The sequence below is a fragment of the Sturnus vulgaris genome, chromosome 21 (assembly GCF_052056855.1).
Source record: "Sturnus vulgaris isolate bStuVul1 chromosome 21, bStuVul1.hap1, whole genome shotgun sequence".
NCBI lineage: Eukaryota > Metazoa > Chordata > Aves > Passeriformes > Sturnidae > Sturnus > Sturnus vulgaris.
In genome coordinates this window covers 4,123,298-4,145,687 of record NC_142263.1, presented here as the reverse complement: position 1 = coordinate 4,145,687, position 22,390 = coordinate 4,123,298, and the positions used below count along the sequence as shown (strand labels likewise).

Genomic DNA, 22,390 nt, shown 5'->3' with positions numbered 1-22,390 from the left:
CGCCGCGCCCGGGCACCCGCGGGGGCCGGGCCCGACGCCCCTCCGGGGGCGCCTCCCCCCGCGGGGCCGCCGCCCCTTGCCCCGCTCCTCCTCCTCCTTCTCCTCCTCCTCCTCCTCCTCCGCGGGGGGCCGACCGGCGCTCCCAGCCCGGCTGCGGCGGAGGGTAAGGCAGGCAGCGCGGCGGGGGGCTCGGCCGGGGCGGCCCCGGGAGGGTGCGGGAGGAGGAGGTGGGGGGGGGGGGGAGCGGCCCGGTGGGGCCGGCGCCTCCCCCGCCGCGCTCTGCGGCAGTGCCGCAGGGTCGGGGCCGCCGCCGCCGAGCACCGGCGGGGGAACGGGCGGCGAAATGGCGCTTCCCGCGGAGGGGCGGCCGCGGGCGGAGGGGTGTTCCCCGCTGTCAGGGGCCGCCGGAGGCCCAGGGCTGGGGCCGGGGCCGGCCCCGCGGCCAGGCGTGCCCCAGCGCCGCGGCCCTTTTTGTCTGCGGCTCCCCCGGGGGCTCCGCCGGCCGAGCCCCGACCCCCAGAGAGGGTAGGGGGTCCCTCGGAGACCCGCGCGGATTTATGCCCTTTTATTTTTTTTCAGCCTTTTTTTTTTTTTTTTTTTTTTCCTCCATGCCCCTCGCTCCTCCCCAAGCGGTGAGTTTTCAGTGTATATACCATTTTGTTCGGTGCTGGTGTGGGATTTGGCTGAAAGTGACCTATTTTAAAGACCTTTTATTGCTCCCCCCTCAGCAATGCATGTGGCGGCCGATTCCGTTACCCAAATAGCGTTTCCCAACCATTTTAATTTGTCAGATTAAAACATCTCATGGAGGCTGGATTTCTGTAACCCGCGTGTGGGTATGTCGTTAGAAATATCTCTCACCCCGCTTTGCTGCAAGCATCTTTGGAGCATTAGAGTTGACCTTTGTCACTGTGAAAGCAGAAATAAATATCAAGGCGATACCTGGGAGATGCAGTTGTACCATTGTGTTGGGCGCGGTACAAGAAATGGGGTGGGGGGGAGAACCAGAGATTAAAATGGTTGTTGTCAAATGTAGATCTTCACATGCCTTCGGAAAAAAATATGACAGATCGGTAACAGCCCTGAGGACTTTTAATATATTTTCTTAGAAAAACGTTCCATGTTTATCGTGCTTGTCTCTGCTGCTTATCATGGCATGGAGTATTTCATTAGGTGGCATTTTAGTGGCTCTGTTGGTTAAATAGCAGTTGCATTAACTAGTTGAACAAATTGTGTCCTTCACCTTTGACTATTACATTTTGAGAGCCGTTACAGCAGTGTGCCCATGCATGCCAAGGGCGGATTAATAAGATGTTACCTAAAGGTTTGGATGTTATTGATTCCTTACTATTAATGCTATTTATAGTGCATTTGACATGGTTCTTGTTTTATGTATTTGGATAAAGGTTATCAGCTTGGAATGCTTCAGATGAAACGTTTCAAAAATACCACCCCAAAATATATATATAAAATTGAACAATATAGTTCAGATCTTCAGTGTCTGAAAAACAGCTTTAGTAGCTAGCACATAATAGTGAAAACCATGAAAAACTGATACATTTTGACACTAGGGAAGGTTTGTTTTCATATTTCAGGATTACAGAATAACAACTTCTGTTGCAATACACACAGTTTTTGGTGTGCTTTTCTTGAGCCTACTTTGAGCCTACATTTTCCTTGCCTTTGTGCCTCCTCATAGTTAATGTGTCATAGTTTTTGCTACTTATGTCCAAGGGCAAACCTAATCAACGATTGGTTTGAGCCTTCATATTAGATTCTCCACAACATTGGCCTAGTTCTGACTGGTATGTTTGCCATTTTTAGGACTCCTCTTCATTTTATCCGTAGACTGAAATACATTGATAAACTTGAACCTCAATTTGTCCTTTGAACTTGAGAGAATGTTTTTCTCCTCTTTTAACAGTATCTCAGTGAAGAGAAGGTGATTCTGGTAGAACAGCTTAATTTTAAGTTTAATCTTGCTGGAATAAAAACCGCCTGAAGTAAAATCTCTTTGGATAGTTGGATGTTATTTTTCTTTTTAACTAGACTGAATTAAGTGTTGCCTGTACAGGACCAGATGTTGGCATTAAAATTATGTACAGATAAGGTGGCTTAGGCCTCAAGTTAGACTATTTGAAAAAGTTATCTATGTCCTGCTGTTAAATTCCAGTGTAAGCTAGACTGAAGAACTTTAAATGTTTACTTCCAGCTAAATAACGTTTCCAATTGTGAAGTTTTCATCTCTGGCCCTATTCACCAGTTTTTGTCTCCAGAATAACATGTTTTTAATGAATAGTAAGACAGTCTCAGGTTTTATGCTTGGTGAGATTCATTGGAAGAGAAGCAAATATCACACTAATAATTACATCTTCAGATGTATCCTAGTAGTGGATTTCCTGTAATGAGGGTGTTTTGTAGAGAACAATAGATATGGCAGCAATTTCAGAGATTTGTTTTAAAGATGTTGTATGTAGGTAGCTGACTCTGCAGTAGTGAGTTCCACTTTGACAACAACCCTTGCATACTCAACAGAGCTTTAGGTGGTTCCCAGGTACTTGGTTTTCAGTTGTAATTCTCTTTCTAGCAAAGACAGACTGGATATACTGCTGCTGTTGTCTCTCATGTCTGTTACTTCTGCATGGATATGCTTCTGGTCTGACTTAGTAGGGAGTAAGGTCATTTGAAAAAATATGTCTCGTAGAAATTTTTTTGACAGTATAGGTATTTTGTCAAGTAAGAAGTTAATTAGGGTTGATCTGGCTCTTTTTGTGATCCAGAGGTGATGAGGAAGCTGTGGTAAATACTGCTTGTCTTATTCTATTCTCAGTGTGTTTTGGAGAGCACTCCCATAATCACAAAGATCCTATCTTAGAAGCATTTTCTGTTGTGTTTCTGTTCATATTAAAATCATGTAAACAAGATATTGTTAGGTTGAAGTGCATACTAGAAATTATAAAAATCTTTGGTGTTACCATGGGTGAGGCATGCTCTTGTCTTCTGAATGGCGTGGTGCTGGGTGGCCTTTACCTTTTTCCTGTTCAAGTATGCTGTGTGGTGTCAAGGATTTTACTTTATTTCCTTTTGTGAACCTGGACAAAGGGAAGAGCTGAGCTTCAACCCTGGACTGGAGTTGTGTCTGAACTGGAAAGTGTCCTGGGTCTGACAGCAGGGTTTCAGTTCTGTCCTCTCCTGGTTAACCATGCTTGGGACAAGCTTGCCTGTAACAGCACAGAGCAGGATGATTTAAAACTGAGACCCACATCTGTCCTTTCTTCTATAATATTGTGTGTGTCCTACTCCTCTCCACGAAGTGCTCGTTCTGGATGGACATGGTGCAGGATGAAGCCCTGGTGTGTGCAGCCTGGTGCTCTCTGGCGAGTTCCCCTTACGCTGGAAGTTGACTGAGGTGTGCAGTCCTGTCCTCCACCTGCTTCTCCATGTGTCATTCCATTGGCTCTGGTCTTTGATCCTGCACCAGCAGAAAGCTAACCTAAAGAAAAATACAGTTTAGTGTCAGCTTGGTGATCTGAAATGGCTCAGTGCACAGTGAGGTGAGGTTAGAGACAACCCCAGGGGCTGCGCTGCACCAACACAGCCAGCAATCAGGTTTAAAGACAGAGGTGGCTGGTGGCACTTTTTGCTAAACTTGTAGTGGGTAGGTTTCAGGATCCTTTGTTTTTATTGTCCTTTAACATGCTGAGGCATTGCTGATCATACATTGATTTCTCTGTGGAGAAGAGACTGAAAAAAATTCAATGGACAAAGGGTCAGAAAATCACTAATCTCCTCATGTGAAGTTCCAGAGGGAGAGTCCTTCCTGTAAAAAAAAATTAAAATATGAAAACATTAAATCAGAGGTGAAATGCAAAGTGTCTGAGGGGAAGAAGTGTGCAGAAAATAGTAGGAAAAGGTAGAGAGCTGTTTAAAAGCAGAGTTGGCTTTTACACACTATTCCTTCTTGCTTGCCTAAGTGCTCATTTACAGTACAGAACATGGAGGAGGGAATACTTTCTGAAGGCCCTTAGAAACACAATGGACATTAGCCAGCACAGTGGGGGCTCCAAACTTGGTTCTTAAAGCAATTTTTGAACAAATATTTGGTGATCACTGGAATTACAGTATTCTTTTAATTATGGAAGGGAAGCCATTAAGAACTTCTAATACTTGATCAGAAATCAGTGCATTATTCCTCTTGATTTTATTTTTTTTTCACATTCTGCTAAATCTTTGTTTCTTTGCCAGATGAAGAGGCAAGGTAGCCACTGTAAACATAGCATGAAATTGCCAAAGCAGCAATAAGTTTTGTCCAAACAGAGAAGTTTCTCCAGTTTAATCAGAGCTTGCTGAGGACAGATCTACAGCATTAGTTACACACCTATAGCTTGGAGGTGAGGTTTTCTTTCTCTTAGGGATTGGTCCAACATGAGTTAGAGTGATGATGGCTTCTTAATACAACTGGACAGTAGCTTAGGGTAGTTTAAGCCTGCTGTATTGCTTGGCTGGAAACAGCTTTGATTTTTCTTTAGGGGTCAGGATGGGGTGACAGCATGAGATTTACATATTGAATATTGTCCTTAGGATGGAAAAGGCTGGAAATGTTTTGTTTGAGGGAAAAGTTAGATCTTGGGGAAAAAAAGTAAAAGTCACAAAACTCTAAAGCTGGCAGGCTCTTCAGTTTTCTGTGCCTGTGATCTTCCAATGACCCTTATTACACTTCTGGCTACAGCCATGCAAATATTTTCTTTAGAGTGAGATGTAGTTTTATAAAAACAGTTTTCTCCTACACTCATTGAGTTCAGTGTGGTTTACAGGGCAGCCTCCTATCAGAATGTGGGGGAACAGTGCCTGTGAGTTTCACTGGAAGCTTTTATTGCATGTCGGTTTTGTCAATCCATATTTGAAAAGAAAATTTTGATGATTACTGTTAATCTCAGAAATTTTTGCTATAGCTTTAGACCGAAAGCCAATATGCATTACAGGTGAATTCTTAAAATGTGAATAAAGTTGCTTTCAGCCTTTCACTTAGTTCATCTAAACTTTAAAACTTCTTTTTCTTCCCTTTAGCCTTCTGCCATTTGTTGGGCACCGCTAGACATAGATTTTGAGGGGTTAGGTCCTTAGGATCAGTCCTTCCTTTTACATTGCTGGTTCAGCTTCAGTTCATTCTGGTCTGGCTGATTTCTAATGTCTGGAAAGCTTTGGGATCCAGGAGCATGGGAAAGAGGGATATGCAAGTATGTTGAAAGGGTAGGGACCATTTCTTGTAACACTTTTGGCTTGCTCCCCATCCATGTGTTCAGTCTGTTTTCCAAGCACCCAGCAATCTTCCCTGACATTCCACTGCTCAAGGGCAGTAACAGACCCATGAGCCCATGCCCAGAGAAAATGTACTGAGATTTCTTGGAAAGAATCTCATGTGCTATTGCACATGTTTGTTATTTTTGCCTCTTTCACCATTCTTAATATGCAATTCTCATTTCCCACCTCAGTCCCCTTTTAATTGGTGACTGTCCCTCTCTCCCCAGCCGAGATGAGAGGAGAGGTTATTTTTGCTAGTGCTGTTTCTCAAATAGGCCACGGGTATCCAGTAAGTAGTGCATTAACTTTCTCCATCAGTTATTAGGATTTCTCAAGCTGTGTCCTGGTGGCAGTGCAACATGTTTCTCCTTTAGTTCTGGCTTGCAGTTGTCACTAACATTAACTCCTCCCAGTTCCCACTTCCTTGTAACCCAATCTGAATAAAGATCATGGGATTTGAATGTGCCTTGCTCTGCTGCTGGTGCTCTGGATGTTTGTGTTGTCTCTGTGCTCTTCATAAACCGTGTGCTGTGATCTTCTTTTTGGCTTTGCCTGTTCCGAGGAGCAGTTGACAGTTGTTAAAATCAGTTCTGGGCCAGCTGTGATTTGATGCGATTAAAGTGTGTTAAATGTGTTCCAGAACTGTTTCCTGGCCTAGATAGCAAACTAGTTAAACCCTGGGTTTGGAATCTATTTTGGTATGATTTGGCCCTGTACCCCTAGGTAAGGTGCGTCCCTCTTTGAGGGTCAAACAGAACACAGGGTCTGTGCACAGCACATAATCTTCTGCCTTTAATCCATCACTCTCCTGTGTCTCCTTGGGCTTTTTAAATTAGTCTTTGCATATTAAAGCCTTATCTTGAGAATTATGTACTGGACTGACTGCAGAAATGTGGTTTTGCCATCTATAAAGACTAAGGTGCAGTGATCTGATTTTCCCTGGCATCAGCCGAGCTGGTACAAACCCCACTTTATACTTGCTTGGTACACCTGAGTATGCAGCCAGGCTCTTAGATTGGGGTTTTTAGGAAGGCTTGCAACTTTAGTTAAAAAAGAGGGTAACCTTGGCCTTGACAAAAATTCCTTCTGTCTCCTAGAAGTGCATGTCAGAGTTGGGAAGGAAATAATGATACATTTCAGAGGCCCTGCCTTGCAAAGAATGCCAAGCTCCATTTTTATTATGGGTTAATTGCCATATAGGCAAACCCTGAACTCTTACCTGTGTTTTTGGCTTAATTTTCCTTCTTCCCTTTCCACACAAACCCCCCTCTAACACATGCTTTGAAGTGTTTAAAACTAGGTTAGTCTCTGGCTGGAGGTGTGTGGTAGAACCTCCTTTTAATTCTTGCTGGGACCTGCCCGTTTTGCAGCAAGAATGCAGGCGAACCCATCTGAATGCTGATCATCTGTCCTTTGTAAGTGATGGAAGGTTATTTTTCCCTTCATTTCACACAATAAATGGGCAAAGAAATCCTAGAGCATCTCCATTCCAGAAGCCACCAGATCTGTACAAGCTGGAGTGCCCATGGAGGTGGGAGAAGAGGGTTTAGTGAGGATGATTGGGCTGAATTTAGGTGATTGCATGACAATCACTGGAGATACTTCCTTCTCCTGCTCTCAGAAGATGTTGCTGTCAGCTGCTAGCTCAGTTGACCACATTCTTAGCAGATCAACCTACACAGTTGTCCTGAACTGACCAGAGAATTCAACATTTCTATTGCTGACTGGAAGGACAGAGCACAGGGAGCCAAACACTAAGATAATCTGTACTTAAGATGTCTGTATACATGGTATTTTTTATCCAAAATAAAATGTTATGGAAGAAGGAAGTCTTCATCCTCACATTTACTTTGATTTCATTACAATACTGATGATGTAAATTTATTTGCAGAAACAAGACTGGGCAAAAGATTCGTTCCTGATTTGACAATAACAAGCAGAGTGCTTTGAATACTAGACTAACGTGAAAATAGTTTACTTATAAAGTACATAATTTACCTTCACTAGCTCATAATTAGTCACAAAAACATGAAGAACATTTAAAGAGTTATTTGCTAGTTTATGGAATAAAAATTTGACATGGAATTTTTGATGCCCAGTTTTAAAAAATATTCTGGAAAAGCCCCATATTTTAGTGCTTTTTCTTGAATGGCCCTTATATCTTGAAAATAATAATTAGCACATTATTTTAAGTCTCTTATGTTTTTCCCTGTTGCTGGAATTGATAGTTGTGGACCACTCTGCAGGTGGGCTGTCACACTGGGATCTGGAGTTTTTCCACACTGGCTGGTCCAGCACCAGGGTGTGTGATCCTCATTTGAATAGTCTTCCCATTGCTGTGGGAATCTCTGGTACTGAAAATTAATTACTCTAGTGACTATAAATTGGTATAATCACAATGTTTTTCTGTAGGTATTACAAATATTTTATGTTTAAACAGAAATAGCTATAATTAATATTAATACAAGAAATGAAATATTAATACACAAATAGAAATTTAAGCTTTAGCAAAGAAATATTATCTCACGTATGCGATGGTTTTATATTTTCCTCTGAATTAGCAGAATAATAATAGTAATTCCCTGCTCTGAATTTCATCCACAAATCTCAAGGTATTTCAAATGATGATAAAGGCATATTTATTTTCCACATTTGTGAGATGGGGATACTGAAGTACAGGTGGAGAAATAAGTATTTGCTCAGCATGGCTGCTGGTGATGGAGTAGAAGAATTTGTCTCCTTGGTCCCCAGTTAGCATCAGCACCTTCCAGGTTTTAAGGTGGAGGCAGAAGTGTAGGAGATGCTGCTTTGCCTGTGGGGTGTGGTGGAGCATCACAGACCTCAATGTTCAGCAGCACCACTGTCCCACATCTCCCTCTGAAAATCTGCCTGACCTGCTCAAAATGCAGGGGATGGGGTTTCTTGTTTCAATATAGGAGCACTGTGTAGATTTTTCCTGCCATGATGGCAGTTTAATGCTGGGCATGAATAAGCTGGCTGAATCTTGAAATTTTTAATATTCTTTGTTACTATGATGAGACTTTTTGCTGATTTTTATCTATATATATATATCTGAAAAGGGCTTTTAATGCATTGTAAATCGGTCCCTGGACTTGATGAACAACAAACTAAGTTTTTTTCATTTTTGGAGTCAGTCACGCACAGGGATAACCAGGGACTGCCCATCTAAGTGAAAAATATCCCTGAGCGTATAAAATTGCAAAAGTCGGATGTTGTCTGGACATTTTTATGGAGCTCTGTGGAGGCAGAGTGTATCTTTTCACCCTGTTTGTGCAGTCTCTGCCACAGCTGAATCTCACCTTTTCTACAGGGTCTAGTTATTGTGTAATGCAAATGCACATTGCTGTAAAAAGCTGAAAGGGTTCTCACCCGATGCCCTGGGAAGGAAAAGGAGTTTCCAGCCCCTGTGCCTGTCGGGAATCCATAAGCATTGCAGAGTGAGCAATTGCTCAGCTCATCACCAGTAACTTTCATCTGTTCTAGATTCTACTGTACCTGTCTCTGCAGAGAGGTTTGCAGTGTGGAGATTCATTTAAGGCGTATCTGTGCAGTAAAATGGCTGGAGCTTACCTGGAAATAATAAAACTGAGAATTTTGTTGCTTCTTTTAAACTGGAATAACTCCCAAAAATCATTAAAACCTTGAAATCTGAGTACCTGTGTGAAAGTGCTCAGTATTTTGGGATCTTGTTTTTCTGAGGGATTTTTGTTCCATGTTGGATGACATAGAGCGTGAAATTTAGTAAGCTTTCTCCAAAAGCTGCTTTCAGCTTTGAAACTAATGTTACCTGTGCTGGTTTGAAGTAGTTCATACCTGTTTATTATGCCTGTTGCAAAATCTACCTACCTATTTACATAGGTGTTGGGGAAACAAGGATGATATGGAGCAGCATGAGTGGAAGGACAGAATGGTGTGAGTTGTGATTCTACTTGTCTGCTTATTTTCTGGTTTGGAGGCAGCAAGCACCTGCTGATTTAGGGGTTTTCTGTATGTGATTTCATGCCTGTGATTAGCATTTCTAAGGACATGACACATACGGTCTCACCACTTAAATACATTCTGTAAATATGTAAGCAGAAAATTACAGAGATGGTCATTGTCCAACTGTCCTGACTGGTCTCCAGAGTCAACCCAGCAGGACTCAGCATGCTCCGTTGGGCCTATCTGAGACAACAGAGCTCAGACTTCAAACTTAGAAGCAGAATTCCATCTTGGATTGGAGTTACCACCTGTTTTTGATGCTTCCTTAAAGGCAGTTGCTTGTCTCATTTTCCTTCCTTTTAATCGCTGGGGCAGGAGATTGAGATCTTTAGATAGACACTGGAATGCACTTACTGTTTTACTCTTAGAAGTCAAATTCTGTAGACAACATCAGCTGCTTTACAGAAATCTAGTTGCATTTGATCTGAAATCAGCCATTTGTTGATCTGAAATCAGCCACTTTTATGAGAGGATTTCTCAAGGCAGATGATCACAGAATATTCTGAGTTGAAAGTGACCCACAAGGATCATCCAAGTCCAGCTCCTGTGGCCCCAAGAATCCCACTGTGTGCCTGACATCATTGTCTAAATACTTCTTGAACTCTCAGCCTGTGACTGCTTCCTTGGGGAGCTTGTTCAGTGCTCCAACACCCTCTGGATGAAGACCCTTTTCCTAGTATTTCATAGTAATAACAGGACTTTTGAGTTCTGGAAAGGAATGTGAGATCCTCTGTCAGGGCATATTTAAAAAATATTTTTCTGGACTAAATCTGAGAATGAGCCCTGGTAAACTGATGTTCCTGTTGGAGCATTGTCTTTAAGTTAATAGCAAGGCTAGGTTTGTTGTGCTGCTTTGAGGAATTATTAGTGTTGTGTCTGAATTGAGCTTGTACATAAGGTAGAGATGGTAATCTTCATAGTTTCATGTTCAATTACGAAAAAAATCACAGCAAAAGCAATCAAATGCTTTGTCACCATTGTGCTGTTCAGTAGCTATAAGTGGAACCATGTGACCACTGAATATTTAGTAACTTCCACTTCTGTAATTCTCTTTGTTTCTTTCCTGCTTTTTGTTGTTGTTGTTAAAATTAAGCCATAAATTATTAGAAGGAAGGAGAGTGGTCGTGTGCTATCTAGTTTAGTGTCTTAAATGGAGATTTTCTTCCAAGATTTGGCAGGTATTTCTCACTTAAAACCTGTTACTTCTGAGCTTGCCAATCACGTCAATATGTTGAGTTCAGGTATTACATGAAGGGTGAACCTCCTTGTGACATGAAGCAGTTAGTGCACATGTTCTGGCAAGGGCCTTTCCTGCGTTTTAATAAATAGACAAGATATGAACACATTTTCTCCACAAGAGGTGTGTTTTTATCCTGTGCAGGTGTTGCACTCTGCATGCATGCACACCTAGCAGTTCCTCTGTTCCTGGTGCAGCATGGCTCCTTGCTCTGCAGGAAAGATGCTGCTCAGAATGCCTGCCTCTTACAGAAAAATAACTTCATAAAGCATTTCAGAAAGAGCAGCTTCCAATTTACTGAGTGACTTAAACACGCTGTACTTTGCTTTGTTTCATTGTGGTAAAAGCCACTTGCCTGTGTAACTCCTAACCAACAATAAAACAGGTATAAACAGGCATAAAACAATGTAGTGTTCAAGTTATCTCTAGAGGGGAACAGTAGCTAAACACCTTTTAACTTGATTTTGCCTGGCCTGGAAAGGAGCAAGACTGTGTCCTCCATTTTCATGGGCTGCTCACATGGGCCAGGATCTGAAGGGAATATTTTGTCACCCCCAGACCCACTGAGTTTTGAGTTGTCCAGAAGGCACCAGCCAGAAGCAGAGCTGGTGTTCTGCACTCGTCTGAGGGAGAGCTGCTTCCCTCCTGTTTGGGTTTTGCTTTTTTTGTAGGTGTGATGTCATCATTCTGCGAGGTCTGCGCCGCTGCGTCCTCCAGGAAAACAAAACAGGGCAACGAGACCTGAATGTCAAATGCAAAAAACAAGCAAATCTGATTCTTCCTCTCCTCCCTCCCCCTTTTTCTTTGAAAGGAGCTTTCAAGCTGACTTTATACAACAGGAATTAGCTTAATAGAAAAAGAGAGTGAGAGAAGCAGAGTTATTTCTTTTCAGTTCTTACTATCAAGTTCTCAAAAATAACTCCTTCCTGCCTTGCTGGAGGATGGGATGTGTTTTGTGCGAGATGCAAATATGGGGGCAATTTATGAATATCCAAGAATTCCTTGTTTCAGAGATGTTTTATCTTTTAATATTACCCTTCTCTGTTTTTGATTTTTTTGGAGATATTTAAATGAGCACTACAGAGTGTCTTCTTGCCATGCTTACGTAAATTCCTACCAGAGAACTGTCCCATACACTTGAGGTGTTTCTATAGATATCAAGGTAGTACTAGCAGCAGCCTTCCACCAAGATTACTTTTGGGCCCTGGCCAGGGTCAGGGGAGCAGCCAAAACCAACTGCTGGGCTGATATAACCAGGATGATTTTTATTCAAGCCTTTGGAATTATATTAATATAAGAATGTATTGGAATTTTTCTGTCTTTATGGGAGCCCTTTTGTGGCCTGGCAGCAGTTGTCTCTTATGCAGCTTGTTAGCTATACTGAGCACTACAGTTCCTGTAAACATGGATAGGTTTATTCTTTTTCAGGCTAGAGCTTTAGATATTCCCTCATTCAGAATGACTTTGCAAAATAATTTACAGAAAGGCATTTTGAGGCTTTTGGAGACTCTAAACTTGAGTGTTGATAGTGAGAGGATGGGGTGGTCTCTGAGAAACTCTCCAGATGTAGTAAGAACTTCTGGGCAGTGAGCAACATTGGAACTGATATTTTTTGCCTTGTTGTGTTCGAGAACCTTAATTACTTCTTGGTTGCTCTTTATAGCTTGTGTCCAAAAAGTAAATAGTGTTTTCTGTTTTCTGGCATGGCCTGTTGAGCTCTCAGTAGCTCCCTGTCCAGCTGGGCTGCTCGGGTGAGCTGCATGCATGATGAGGGAGCAGTTCTTGCTTTTTGCTGGTTGGTTGTCAGGGATGTATCTGCCCAAGGTATCAGGAGGTTGTCCTACTTTCCCAGTTCAAAAATCCAAGATCCTTAGAATTTATAAAATGGACACCTGACGTTTCTTTTGTTTATTAGCCAACAGGAGCAGTCAGAAAATAGCTCTCCTTCTAATACAGGGATTGTTGCTTCAAACTTTGCAGTTGTTTTTTTTTCCTCTTATTTGTCTGTTCCTACTGACAAACAAAAGGCATAATCCATTATTCCAAACTGCTGAGAGAGGCTTCAAATTGCCAGGTATGAAATTATGCTGCTTGTTCTGTTACCAGTAGGAAACAGTGTGAGATGTTTCAAAACCTACAAAGGAGAAAGTTCTTTGTATGTGTGAATTTAGTATTCACAAAAGGTGTCAGATTGACAGCCATGGAGATTGTGGAGATCGGAATTTTATTTATCCCTAGAGAAGGTGCAGTGCAGACTGCAGTAGTGCAAAAATTTCCTGTATTATTCTGCTGTTACACCCTACCTGTGCCCTTCACAGGCAGCCTCTTGGGCTGAGGAGATCCTCCTTTCTCTGTGCCCCTTCAGAGAGCTGGCTGACAAAAGGATATGAGGGTGGTTTTTTTGTGTGTGATGTGGGTGCTTGTCTCCTGAAATCTAAACAGATGTGGAAGGAATTTGATAACATCTACCTCTAAACATCTGCTGGAGCAGAGACAGCCTTTGGCCTCCATGTTCTCTGACTGGAGGCAGGCTGAGAGTCTAGAGGCAGAATCTTCTGTTAGTGGTCCTGATTCTGTTATTCACCAACTTAGCTGTTCTTCTGCAAAGATTTACCACTCCAGTATTGAAACTCTAATGCAGCCAACTTCTCCTGCTTTGTCTTTGAAAATGGAGAAAGAACATCAAACCCTGTTTCTGAGGGGGGGAAAAAAAAAGGAAAGAACACAAACCCAACACCAAAACAAACCAGCAGGTGATTGATTTTTGAAAATTTCTAACATCTCTCTGGCAAGATCCCTTGTGCCACTGCTCTCTTGGGACTACTCTTGTGACTGTCCTTGTTCCCTGATGCTTTGCTTCTTCATGTCTGGCTAGAGTCAGGCCCCTCCTGTCACCACATATTTGCAGACCATTTTAAGGAGGTCCTTCAGACCAAAGAGCTCAGTCCTACTCCAGCTGTGCTGTGTGGTTATTGCTCTGGGTAGTAGCTTTAATCATCTCCATCTCCCATCCTTCATTACATGGCATGATTGTGTGACTCTGAGCAGCGTGGTTTAGCTTAGACCAAATTACTGATTTCCTTCTGATCAGCAGCTCCTGGGAGCAGCCAGCACTGCCATCCAGCATGGCCCAGGCCAGGACACAGCCTTCCAGCCCACTCCCTACCCGCTGGAATGCTTAAGGAGGAAAATAAAATAAATTTAATTGGCTTTTTGTTTGCAACGCTACTCCTTTATGTCTCCTGAAGATCAGTTCAGTCTTGTAAAAGTCACCTGTTGGCAGCATCCTGCCTCACTTCCTGGAAAAGCTGAGACCAAAGTCCTTGAAACAGGCAGGACAACCTTGTTTTTCAGAAGTCCAAATGTGAGAGCTGGTGCCACCACATCTCAATTAACCTTCTGTTTAAATGCACAGAAAATAGTTTTGTCCATTGACTGAAGCAGTCAAATTATTGTTCCCTTCAGTTAAAGGGTAGGAGTGGAAATGGTTGCTGATTATTTTTTCGTTCATTTGCTTTTGTGAATGATTGCTGAGAACAGCTGGATTAAGTGGCTTTATGTGAGAGCACATAAAGAACCTGTGAAATATAGAGGTGTTTGGATTTGTGCTGTTGAAATAAACCAATTTCTGATTACAGTTTTCTGTCAAATTTAGGATGGATGTATTTCTGCACGAGCTGAAATTGCTGTTCCCAGCCTTAAAATGCTGTAGCACTTAATATATATGTACAAGTGGCTTAAGCTGTTTCCTCCTCTCTTCAGACCAGAAAAAGTGCTGCATTTCTTACTTAAGAGCTGAAGAATTGGTGTACCAGAGAAAATTTTTTAAAAATGCTCATAGTAAGAGTTAACCCAGGTAGAATGAAGCTTGGGCGTTAAACCTGCTTTGTGGGCCGTGTTTATGAATTGTTGTTCCAATTATTTGCTTCAGGTGCAGATGTTGATCCACCTTTTTCATCCCTTGTTTTCAGGACAGTTAGTAATACTGTCAAACCAGAAAAGAGGTAGATAATTTTTTTAAAGTAGGTTCTGTGTGTGCAGAATGATGTATCAACTCAACCTTTTTCTCTAGTGGAGAGGCAGCCAAGCACAAGGATGTCTAAGTCTGTGGTTTGATGGATTTTTTAGGAAACCTGTAAGGAGAGATGTGCTGAATGTGCTGGGTGTGTTCCACTGCAGTGGATTCAGCTCTTGACTCCACAGTGTTTGCAGGTGCAGGTGTTCTGGGAAAACGCATCACTTAAGCATTCTATGCATGTATCTTCTTCCTAGCAAAATATATATATGTGTATAAAATAATTCTATAAGCAGGTAAAGTATAAAGGTTAGGTTGTTTATGTTAGGTTCTATCAAGATGGAGACTCTGTATTTGCCAAGCACTTCTTAAATGGAGGCTTATATTCCATAGTGGGACCCATCTTTGCAGTGCAATGGCAATAAGAGGGTGAACCAGCACAGAGTGTGCTGGAGCAGGCAGGTATCCCTAGAGAGCAGCAGAAGATGCTCCAGCCCTGGCCTGTGAGAGATCAGAAGGACTTTTTCCTGCAAGAGAGGCTCCTCTTGTTTCCAGTTCCTAGACTGTCAGGAATCTGTCCTGTGTTCAGTGAATCATTCCTGGAGAGCACTCAGGCAGTGTGGAGGAGGAAAATGCCTGGTGTGAATGCAGGAGGTATAAAAGTCAGATGAGAGGGGAGAGATAAGAATATGTCAGGACAGAGTACAGTGAAACTGGGACTGCAGAGGGGTCAAAGAGGAAGGAGCTGGAGCTGATGGAGAACTGGAGCTGGAGGTTTGCAGGAGAGGTGACTTGGGAGCCTGGGAGATAGGGAGGGAGGCAGCAAAAGAAGATGGGTTGGCAAGGGAGATGGCAGTCTGTATTCTGACACTTTCTAATTTTGGAGTGCTTGCCTTTGTAACCTTAATAATTTTGTTCTAATACACCAGATACAAAAATTGCATTATATGTTCTGAGGAATTTGGTTACTATGGCAATGGGTATATAAGTACATAAGAGATGAGATGTCAGCAATCAGAACAGCTGTAATGTAGCACGCAAACCTGTGACTACCAGAATTTGGGAAGCAGGCTCTTATAAACTTCTCCTGCTTCAGTCTCATTTCTCACTGCTAGGATGTGTGTTCATGTTTGAAAGTGATGCCAGAGCTTCTACAATAAATCTTTTGGGGGTTTGGAATTTCAGCAGACATGCCCAAAAATTCTGGGTAAACAGACCATGTACCTCCCTTCTGTGCCAGGATGAGGAGGTCTCTGTTCCCTCCCAGCTGCTGGAAGTGCAGGACAGACGCTGGCTGGACAGACCACGAGCATGTGGGATGGGAGCAGGCTGCTGCTGCCCTCTGCTCTTGCTCCTGCCTCTCTCCTTGCTCAGAGGCCAGGGCTGGCTGAGCCGTGGGTGTGGGACTCATTCCCAGCATCACACAAACAGGTTTCCCCTCCCCACTGTTGGTGCCTTGCCTAGGTGGATTTGGAGCAGTTGGTACCTGGTGAAGTCCGTGCCAGAAGGCGTTGTGTTTGTCATGGCACTTTGGTGATGGTGAGGTCTTGCCCAGCCATAGCAGCTGGGGAAGATGATGGGGGAGCAAGAGCATCCTGGGGAGTTGTCAGGCAGGAATGTGAGGCAGCTGTTGGCACAGGAGTGGAAAGGATTGTGGTTCTTGCACACTTCTGATCCCTTCCTCCATCTACAGCAAGGGTATGTTTTCCGTGCCCACCCACACCTTCTGATTGAAAAACCAATTCTGCAGTGTTTCCCATGGCTGGGGACAGGTGGGTTATGAGGATTATCCTCAAAAGGAATGGGTTGCTGGAGAGCTGATGGAGCAAGCAGTGTCTGGGCTGGACAAGTACTGCAAGGTACAGTCCTTCCCATGTAGGTGTGGGTCAGGACAGCACAGGGCACAGCAGCATGTTGGAGATTTCTTGAAGCCAAGTGTAGTTTTATGGTGTAAGGATGAGTTAATCCTGTTGAGGAAATGTGGGCTGGTAACTTTTCAAGGTCCAGTCTTCAGATAGTTTTAAGTGGAGTTTTAGTCTTGATGTACATGTGGAAGGACTGTGTTAATGGAATTTGCTGTGCAGAGCTGGGGGACTGGAGTCTGTGGCAGGACCGAGTGAGCTGGAGGATTGCAGTATGGAGACCTAAATGGAATAGTTCAAAGTGAGTGATCATGCAGTAGCAAGTATATAATAACATAGAAAATACATAAAGATATATGAAATAGAAAAATATTATTTATCAGAAATGGAAAGATGCAAAAGACTTGACTATGTCCCTTGATACCAGTGATTTTTAAACTTTAGTGCTATGTATCTAGGAAATAAGCAGATGTGGAAAATGGTGGTGGAGGATTTAAAAAAAAAAAAAAAGCTTCATTTGGGACAGATGTGAGGAAGGGCTGTTGGGATAGTCTGGGAAGTCACTTCTCTCTCCTGCATCATAAAGTGAGACAAAACTGGCTTTTTTTAGCTAACAGGCTTAAGGGACAGTATTCTATCTCTGTGCTTATCCCTTAGTATTGTAAAGGGAAGAAAACTGTTTAAACACTAAGGCCGGTGTGGGAAAAAGAGTAAGGCAGTGTGAGCTTACAATAATGAGTCTGTAAATCAGTCTTAATCAGTTCTTAATCTTAAATTGGTTCCTAATCAAAATAGGAGTGGGGTTCTGGAGCAGTCTGGTAATCAGAGTAGTGGCTTCAAGAAGTTCTCAGGAGTTGGTTATTATTTGATGATTGGATCCTATTATAAAGTTGCTTAAAATAGCAGGAACGGGACTTAATTGGACCTTCAGTCCTGTGATCTTAACAATCCAATTGAGACATACTCTGTACATCTGATCCACAAATTGTTTTGTGTATTATTTGAAATGAGCATTTTCCCCATGAAAGCAGATAAAACTCATCAAATTAAAAGGTTATGCTTGTTATCTTAATGCATACTGAAAACTATTTTTTGTTTTAAGTGAAAAGCACAAAGAGAAGGCATCCAGTCTTGCAGAAACTGGTGGAGAGGCATTTCTTCAAGAATAGAAAAAAAAAAAAAGGGGGATTTTTAAAATTTGTTTTTGTTTGGTTTTGGTTGTTTGCCTCTTCCCCTTGTTGTGTGCTGTTGTAGGAAATGGTTCTGCTCAGTCATGTGAAGACTGGAAAAAACATAACCTGAGCTGAAATAAAACTGGACAAATTGCCATGACTTCGGGGAATTCCAGCAGGAAAGGAGGTGCTCACGGGCTCTAGAAACGTGTGACATAATTGCTCATTAAAGCTACCCCATTTATGGGTACAGATAATCTAGTAGCACAGATTTAACAGCTATAAAAGGTTTTAAACTCTTTTCAAGCTGAAATATGTTTGAACCCATTTTTGAATGTGCTTTAAGTTATAAACTTAGGTAAGCAGCTGTAAATCCTTGCTGCACTGCCAGTGTCTGTGTGCTGCAATGAGTTGCTCACTCCTAAAGAACAGAATAATCTTTCAGTGGTCATTTGTTCTGACAGGGCTTCTCTTCCTGTGCCCAGTGCTGAAGGGCCATCCATTTATTTATCTTTTTTTCTATTTATGATAGTAATCCTATATTTTATAAAAATTGATTTTAAATTGTTAAAACAATTTGACCTTTTTCATAACAAGGTGTGTTTTGATGGTGCTTGTTTGACCCTGGACGAATAGCAACATAAAAATTCTCATCCAGGTTCTGATACCTCGCCTGTCTGGTCCTATCTGCTGTCCCTGGCAGTGGTGACAACCTGGGTGCTTCAGAAGCAGTGCCAGGAGCATCCAGGAATACCTTACCTGACCTGGCTGTGGATGTTCTTACTCATCTGAATGTCTGGTTTAAAAAGCAGTTTCTATCTCATGGGCTCAATGCCTCACAGCTGTTTCTGCAAGTTAATTTTGCTGTTTATACCTTGATTGGTTGAATTCTTTCACTCTGTTATAAATATGCTGCTCTTATGGCTCTTTTATGGCTTCTCCCTTTGTTTTTGCAGTCTGAGCATGAAGTCTTATCATGACCTTATTTATAATTTTTACCTCGTACACCTTTTCTCCTCAAGCTTTATCTTTTTAGGCATTTACAACTTCCCATTTCTATGTTTTTTCTTACTGTACTTCCATTTTACTGCTATATGTGAATGAAGAATAATCTCCAGGAGCAGGCCATGGCAGAGACTTCTTCAAGTACTGTCAGAAATTCTGTATTATTTTTCTGATTGATTTTTCATCTTGTTTTTTAAAGAAACACAGTCTGACATTGTCTTTGGCATAATTGTCCCGTCATTTCTGCTGTGTTTTCTGTAGCATGCTCAGCTCCTGAGTTATGTTTAGTTTGAGAGTAGATGTGTGCTTTATGGGTCTTTACTTTTTTTGACCTTTCATCTCCTGTCTTGTTGCTCATTCATACTCTTTTTTAAGGTTCCTGTGTACTTTTTGACGCTGTCAGCTGCCCTGAATAAAACATGTAATGTACCTTTCCCTCCCATCCAGATCTTAAGTGCAGATATTATGCTGGATCCACACATTATCTGTGGTCACTCTGGTTGCAAGAGCCTTTTCTCTTTTTCAAAATGTAATGTAATTATTATCTGACCTCTTGCTTTTTTTAGTTTTGTATCAACTCAGAGGTGATGATTCTGTTCTCCACCTATGACTAATTCTCGCAGTAATTTTGTGTGCTTTTTCCACTTTTTGAATATCCTTTTGAGTTGTTCTGTTCTTTTAATGACATATAGTCTAGCGCCTAAATGGTTCATTTTCTGATTCTTAGTGCAGCACAGTCACCAAGTGATTAGCATGTTGCTCCACTAATTAATAGTTCAGTTAATTCTTCTGTTCAGTTTGGCTGCAGCCGTTGTTGGGAGCTTCTCTGGAGCAGCAGCAGCTGCTGGAAGGGGACAGCAGCTGTGACAAAAGCTGTACGTCACTCTGGAGCTTCGTCAGACTTTAGGGCAGCCACTTACTCGTCCCCATCGGTCAGTAATGTTTAATTTATGTGTTTATGGAAGGACCAGCTGTCTTGGTCTGTGAAAGCACCTTACCTTATACCAAGTTATCTTCTTTGTGCAGGTCATTTACCTTTTCTCCTGTTCCCTTATGTGGCTTTTTGTCAGGCTGGGTGACTGCCCGAGGCTTCTCACTGTTGCAGCTTGGTCTGTAAGATTGTTCCTACAGAATCCCACAGAGTTCTCCTGGATTTATCTGTTTGTGTTTAGCTTTATTTTCTGCCTCATGTTTTTCCCACTGGCATCAGTTTTGCCAGGTTTATACTTGCTCAAATGAGAATCTGACTCGTGGACTGGAGGGGTGGACACAGCTTCTTGCTGGAGTGGGAGTGTGAGTTCTTCTGCTCTCCAGGGAATTCATTTGCAAGCTCAATTTAAACATTTTCTCTTTTTTATTTTTTTTTACTGATTGACCAGAAAGACTTTGAATTGCTTCCTTGCAGGCCTCTTTTCTAAAACTATGGTGATACTGCCACTTTTTAATTACTTCTTTTCTCAAGGGTAATTATCTATGTTGTGAGCTTTAGTAGCTTATTTCTGAGTTATTTATGCTGAATCCAAAATAGCTAATTTGCTTACGTTTACTCTATTTATTGTTCTGGGACAGAATTGCTTAGGGGTCAAGAAAAGGTTTCTTTAAACTCAAGTCCCATTAGGATATCTGACTAATTTTTTTTATGGGCAGCTGGAGTTTCCCAGTGTTTTTTGCCTCTAGACTTAATTGACTCTCATCAACTGGCCTCTTGCTAACCTCTTCCTGGCCAGTGTGCTGCCAGCACAGCATCTCCCACACTGGATCTGTTGTAACATGTGCTCCTTGGTTGGAGAGACATGGCCATGGAGAGCTGGCTGTAGGTGATGCACTCACAGAATGTTTATTAATGTGATGCTTTATGTTAGTAAAGGAAAAGAGTTGGCAAGGACTGTGAACTTACTGAATTGCAAAAGAAGGGGGAGAGAAGATTTCATTTTTTCCAGTTGCCTTCCTCATAGCTTTGCTAGCCTAAGGAATCACTAAATTTAGAGCTGACCTTCTTAATAAATGTACCAGAACTATCACAAGCAAAGACATCCAGGAGATGTTAGTGTTGAATATGTCAAGGAATGGTGAGCACTTCTTGAACTTCTATAGCATTGGTCTTTGAGAAACTAATTCTTGGCTATTCTTCAGCTGTTCTGCAGGTCTGATTTTTGATCTAGTGGGATATTCTGTTTTAAATAGTAGAAAATAAAAAACAAGATGCTTTTTTGCATTAATTTTTCTCAATTGCATCAGTAATGCCTTTTATGTATGTTATTTAAGTGGTAGGGTCAGTGGTAGATTTGGTGTGAGTGACGTTGTAAAAATTGGCAGTTAACAAAACTAGTATTTTCAGGAGTACAGGTAGTGTTAGGAATGTTTGTGTTTGTAACTGACACATGAAACCTGTCAAAACAGATTTAGTTTGTTCAGAATATCTTGTCTTTAAGACAAGAACACACTTAGCCAGTTAGTTATCTTTTAAATTCTTAAAAAACTTGAAATATTGTAGAAATAATTAAAAACAAATATTTACACCCAGCCCAGAAACACAGATCTTGGGCTTGTCAGTGAAGGTTTGGGAAATGCAACTTTCTGACCCTTTTGTTAGTGACATTCCTGGAAAGTAAACACCCAAGCAGAACAGCTCAGCAGGATCAGAAAGTATGCTAGGGTAAGTAATTCAAGGAGTCGATGATGGACATTTTAGTGTCAGAATCTTGAGAGGAAATCAAAGTAAGGCACAGAGTCTACAAGTACATGTATAAGAGAAATGCAAGCAGTGCTTGAACATAAAAGTGTCTTCCTGAGGCTATTCTGTGAAAAAGTATAATGAAAGAAAAAAACAGAGGTAGAAAAGCAGAGAAAGGAAAAAAACCTGCAAAGAGGTTTTTTCAGGATAGAAGCGTTTCTCAAAAATCCTTTAAAAATAAATTGAAAAAGGAATCTTATAGGAATGGTAGGCTTGTTCCTTGTCAGATGAAGAAAGAAGGGCTGAGTGGGGAAGAAAAGCCTGTTTGAACATAGATGCTCACACAGACAAAAAATTGCAAGAATTCACTGTAATATCCAGGTGCAGATTCATCTTATCCTTCTAATCTATTCCTTCTAGAAATACCTAGGTGAGGGAATGTGAAAGATAAAGGGGATAGCATTTCATGCCTGTTCTTTGCTGAACTCCTATGGAGAAGGATCTCTGTTCCTGTGCAGGAAGCAGAACTTTGTTACAGAAATGTGCATGGGGTTAGAGACCATGTGAAGTGCCCTTGCTGCTGTAAGGCAAGTGATGGAAGTGTCCAGCATGGCCCTAAGATCTCACCTGCTTCAGGCTTTGGCAGCAGAAGGATGTCCTCACTTGGAGATGAAATGAATCTGTCTTTTCCCTTCCCCTGGAGACTGGCAGAAAGCAAAGGAGCATCTCATGTACATGGAGTGAAAAGCAATGTGGAAAAGAATCTCAGTGGGGCTTCCCATGCTCCACAGGTACCTTCCACAATCCAGTTTGCTCATTCCATTCCAGGTGGTTTTGTTCTGCTTGTAGTTGGCATTATTTTAGGTTGATCAGTTTGGTGACAGCGTTTTGGATATTTTTCTGAGTAGTTAACATTTTTCTAACAGTTTCTTGTAGAATGTCATTCATCTGCACCTCCCTTTTCCTTAATGACTGACAGCCCTGGTGGATCCAGTGTGGAGAACAAATGTACTGAAAAGAATGATTTTAAGATCATTAAAAGAGAGGCAAGTTCATTACTTTGTCAGCATTTTTTTGTCTGAGCTGCAGCTCATGACTAAGTGGTAAAAGTAAGTTAGCAGG

At 41.9% G+C, this 22,390-nt stretch overlaps 1 protein-coding gene across 2 annotated transcripts in view; it reads left to right on the top strand.

The window, feature by feature from the left end:
* Nucleotides 1-12: 12 nt before the first annotated feature.
* Nucleotides 13-22,390, top strand: part of TAOK1 (TAO kinase 1) — a 69,512-nt gene continuing 47,134 nt past the window's right edge. Inside the window, exon 1 of one of the 2 annotated variants that reach the window (XM_088177172.1) lies at nucleotides 13-163. The gene's annotated coding sequence lies outside the window, so the exon portion shown is untranslated. Of the gene's footprint in view, nucleotides 164-551; nucleotides 633-22,390 lie in introns of those variants that run through there. The other variant, XM_088177174.1, reaches the window with a different exon arrangement.